Source organism: Mauremys reevesii, linkage group 6, assembly GCF_016161935.1.
Source record: "Mauremys reevesii isolate NIE-2019 linkage group 6, ASM1616193v1, whole genome shotgun sequence".
In the NCBI taxonomy this organism is placed as follows: Eukaryota; Metazoa; Chordata; order Testudines; family Geoemydidae; genus Mauremys; species Mauremys reevesii.
This window is the reverse complement of record NC_052628.1, coordinates 40,165,152-40,170,028: the sequence shown is the minus strand read 5'-3', so window position 1 is coordinate 40,170,028 and position 4,877 is coordinate 40,165,152. Positions and strand designations below refer to the sequence as shown.

At 42.5% G+C, this 4,877-nt stretch overlaps 1 long non-coding RNA gene across 1 annotated transcript; it reads left to right on the top strand.

Annotated features, from left to right (window-relative positions):
• The first annotated feature begins 653 nt into the window (after positions 1-653).
• LOC120408028 lies at positions 654-4,586 on the top strand. Its single transcript, XR_005600374.1, has 3 exons — positions 654-713; positions 4,095-4,128; positions 4,388-4,586. It is a non-coding gene; the product is annotated as an uncharacterized LOC120408028 (long non-coding RNA).
• The last annotated feature ends 291 nt before the right edge of the window (positions 4,587-4,877 follow it).

Below are 4,877 nucleotides of genomic sequence, written 5' to 3'. Positions count from 1 at the left end.
TTGTTAAATCAGAACCATTTTACTTTCAAATCTAGTAAAGCATATACTCCTTTTAAGGATTTCAGTGCTTGTACATGGCAAAAACTGGCTCCTGAAAACATTTACACATGTAACTTATGTGAGTAGTCCCCTGGGACTCTAATAGGACTCTGCATGTGAGTAAAGTTACTCATGTGTGTGTTTGTAAGATCAGGTCCCATGTTTCAAACTTCATTTTTTCTTGCTGTAGCACTGTTCAAAAAATCTGGGTAGATTTATTTTTTTACAACAGCTTAAAGTGTATTTCCTACCACTCCCTGTCTCATGACTTTAAAAAAAACTGTAAATTTTTTGATCAACAGAAAAATCACTGTTGGGGAAACTTTTTCACCGCCACTGCACAGCGGAGTAAAACTGCTCTGTGCTGCAATTAATCTAATTCCATGAGCTTTCCACCACTGATGCTGTAACCTCTTCCTTCATCAATCACAAGGAAACCATGATGGCCTATGTGGTGCTGAGGGATTTGTGTGGCGGTCTGTCAATGTTTGTGGATAGTGTGCTGTCAGAGTATTCTACTAAAATGTCAGCAGAGCTGCTCAGTGACTGAGCAGCATAATCCCTCAAAATTCTGGAACACAGGAAAATGTCATCAGTTCCTAGGGTGCATTGTTTAAAAAGATCCTCTGTCCCAACAAAATAGGAGGAGACCCTAACAAGACCCTGGAGATGGAGTAAGTGATCACCATGATAAAGATGTTATTTTATTCCTCCAATATCAACTCCCATTCTAAGATATGCTCCAAAGTGTGCTCGCCAATATGCATCAAGCTAAAAACTGCCTAACAGAGTGTTGTTTGTCATGGAGGCGATATGTCTTCAAGCAGATATACCAAGTTATCATTGACATGGACAACAAAATTATCCAGAACACTAAGTCTCTCGCTCAAGAGTCTGATCCAACAGGAACTCAGTCGGATCAGGAAGTGAACTAGAGGAGCAGCATGCTGTTACATACCACAAGCCAGGCCTTGGTAACATAGGCAAGCTTGGGCATCTCATTTATAACAAAATTGTATATGGTAACAGTCTTCCTCCCAGTTTACTGGGCTCTGAAAACCTGAGCCATGGGATAGGGTCTCTGTTTGGCATTGTCGTTGGTGCCTTCAGTGAGACTTCCTGTAAGAGCAGAACAACAACATATGTCCCACACCTGGTCTCTGCCTGTCTCTTACCCTTCTCAAACTTAAGGGCCATTCCCATGAGACCGCACCACCAGACTTCCCATAGCTCAGAGGGCTATCCTCAGTCCTTTCCAGGAGAAATGCAATTCCACCCCTTCTCAAACATCTACCTCATCTGGACAAGGCACCTTTCATCAACCCTGAACTATGACTAGACTCTTTCAATTTAAAACTTTCCTTTACACTCAGGGCCAGGAAAGAAACATGTTCATTTCTCCTAGGTTGAAAACATAGATTCTAGATTTGACAGTGTCTTGTGAAGAAGCAGAAATATTTCCACAAAGGATGCGTAATTTTAAAGTAGATTAACATGAAGCATTATGTAATCTGCAGGATGTTTGGGCACTTAAAACTTAAAAAGGGTATGGGTTTTTTCAATGCTTACTTCATTTTGGAAAAGGAAACTATCTTTCCTCTGTACCAGGAAAAGCATGCACATTATAAACAGCCCTTCCCTACCTCTAGAGCATCAGGCTTCTTTGATCTATCCCACTGCCTTGATTTTAATGAAACCTGTCCTCAAGCTTCTGTTGATTCCTAATTATCAGTACTTTACCCAGTAAGGTTGACTAACATTTTTTGTTTGCAACTGCTAGACTATGGGAGAAGACTTCCTTCACAGCCAGTCACACCACTTTCCAGCTGGTTTGTTTGATTACCATTTCTTCCAATAAACATTAAAGCGTTAAAAAGGGTTAAGGAAATTCTGAAGCCTTTACGCAGTTTTTACTCTTACCTCTGAACTGAGATGTTGTTTACCAGAGGAAAGACCTCAAGATTTGGTCCTAATTGAGCATTTTTACCCTTCATTTCCTGACAAAACACATGCTGTGGCTTTTTTTTTTTTTTTAAATCCTCATTTGACAACTTTGACATGTAACTTAACTCTCATTTTCAGCATTGGCGACTGACAGGAAAAGAAAAAGAAAGAGCATGTCCTATGATACCACTGGGGTATCTTTCAATTGTGCAGATCGTGGTGCTTCAGTTTTTTTCGGATTAGTCTGTGTGAAGAATTTTTCTCTGAACATACATACATTTGATAGATTTTATCTGTACATTGTTTGGTTCAGAGAAAGTATATCATTTCTTTTACTCTGGTTCAGAGAACATTGTGTTTGATGTGAGAATTTCAAAAGCTGTTAAAAATATAACACCTAGGCAATAATTATAGTCAAATGTCAAAGCTTTGATTTTACTTTATTTTATTAATAGTGGAACTGGAGCGTTTAGGTGCTTCTTTAGTAGATTATATTTTATTGTTCCATTTTACAAATGGGTAAACTGAGTCACTGACAGGCCAATTTACTTACTGAAGATCACACAGCAAGTTAGTCGCAGTGCCTGAGAATATAGCTCAGGAAGCTTGATTTCAAGTTACCTGCTGTAATCAGAGATAAAAGCTGATTCTTTACTTCTTGTGCAGTCATTTTCACCACTGAGTATCAGAATGGAAGCATTTTCTACCACTTTTTGCATGTAAATGAATGTATCTAAGTACTTACATGGCCCTCATCAGCACATTATCTGAGCAGCTCCAATAGCTACGCATAACTGACTACACAAGATGCAAGGCACTGGAGGATCAGCCCCATTGTTTCACGTGGAATGTAAAGCTGGGTTGGCTCAAGTCCTGCCAAACAGTTTTAAAGCATTCACAAATTGCTAATCCTTTCCTGCAGCTAGGGGGCCTAACCTGCTAATTCTTGCGGTCTCTCATCCAGAAGGGAAGCTGAAGACTGCAGTACTCCAAAATTTCTACCGCTGCCTGTATGCTTCAAGGTACTTGTGGTGCTTCGGTCTTTGGCACAGGCACTGTTCAGAGGGTCTAACCTGATTACACATGGAGATCTAAAGCACCTGGTTCCAACACAGTTCCAGTTTGTCCTGTTGACATGACTATAACCCTGCTCATGCTAAAGCCTTGGACCAGGCTGGCTAGAAAACATAGTTAAATCCACTCCTGCACAAGTCCTGGCTATGCTACAAATTAGACTTCTGTTGTAATCTGGTCCAATGACTCAATTGCAACTGAAGTCTAGTTGAAGTCTAATGGACTGATTATGGAATTGGCCAAGGAGATTTAAGCCTACCTGCATTATTTCATTTTTCATTATTTGTTTCCAGTAGCATCCACAGTGTCCAGACAAAAAAGAAGGTAAAAAAATCACAGTCTTGAGTTTACCCTCTAAAAAAGGGGAAGAGAAAAAAGGTACAATGCACAAAGATCATGGACAAATGGTGATTAGCTATGCTCTAGTACACCGCTACCTTGATATAACATCACCTGATATAACACAAATTCGGATATAACATGGTAAAGCAGTGCTCGGGGGGGGGGGGGGCAGGGCTGTGCGCGCCAGTGGATCAAAGCAAGTTCAATATAACACAGTTTCACCTATAACGCGTTAAGATTTTTTGGCTCCCAAGGACACCGTTATATCGAGGTAGAGGTGTACTATATATTTTTTAAAAGACAGACTGTCCCCAAGTATCCCACAGTCTTGCCATAATCAGCTAGTGGGTTTCTTGTAGGTATAGGCAGAAGCTGGTCTTCAGAAGGGACTTGAATCACAAAGGGTACAGTGGCCATGTGGACTAGCGAATGGAGGGCATTCCACGTATAGGGAGGACACACTTGTGGAATAAAGTGAACAAACAGGACATCAAGGGGGGCATCTTTCAAATAACAGAGGAAAGTATGAAAAGAGACAAGGGTGGGTAATTTGGGAGGGACAGAATTATGCAGGGCCTTAATGGCTAAGAAATTTGGAGTGCTGTCAGTTTTAATGGGTAAAAATGTCACATTACAACAGATTTGCAAAATTCTGTATTTTCACTGTAACAAGCTTTTGTTTTGGTTTTTAACAGCAAAACTTGAAACTTCGCCCAGTAAAAGCAGATGGTAAGTACTGCTGTGTTTTCATACACCAGCCTTACATTGTGAACAAGGCTCTGGCTAGGCTCATCACAAGAGAAATAGTTGCGTGGTCTCACACATTCCTAGTAAACCACGGTCCATACTCAACAACCTGTTGTAATTTATGTGGTTTAGGAGAAGTCCAGAACAATAATAGCGGGCAAATTATAGACAATCAATCCTAAGCATTGTCAAAGCATGTTTGGACATGTCTTTTAGCTGAACTACCTCTGGCTCTCCATAGCATCACCCCCCTGACACTTTAATGGACACTGTAGTTCGCTGTAGGAAGTTCTGTCCTCTGGTGGGGCTGCTGTACAGATGAAGGAGACCCTGCGTGGAAGGGCTGGGAGCAGTAGAGCCATGCTGGAAGCAGGGCCGGCTCCAGGCACCAGCTTATCAAGCAGGTGCTTGGGGCTGCAACTCCGGAGCAGGGCGGCACTTTCAGGTATTCGGCGGCAATTCGGCGGAGGGTCCCTCACTCCCGCTCCGAGCGAAGGACCTCCCGCTGGATTGCCGCAGATCGCGATCGCGTCTTTTTTTTTTTTTTTGGCTGCTTGGGGCGGCAAAACCCCTGGAGACGGCCCTGGCTGGAAGAGCTGAGGGCATGGGGCCCCCGAGTGACCCCACGTTCTGCTCCTTTGACCGCTGCAGTCCCAAAGGCACAGGAGGAGGAAGAAAAAGCACCATGCTCCCCAGGTAAGGGGGGGAGGGTGGATCATGGGAAGGGGACG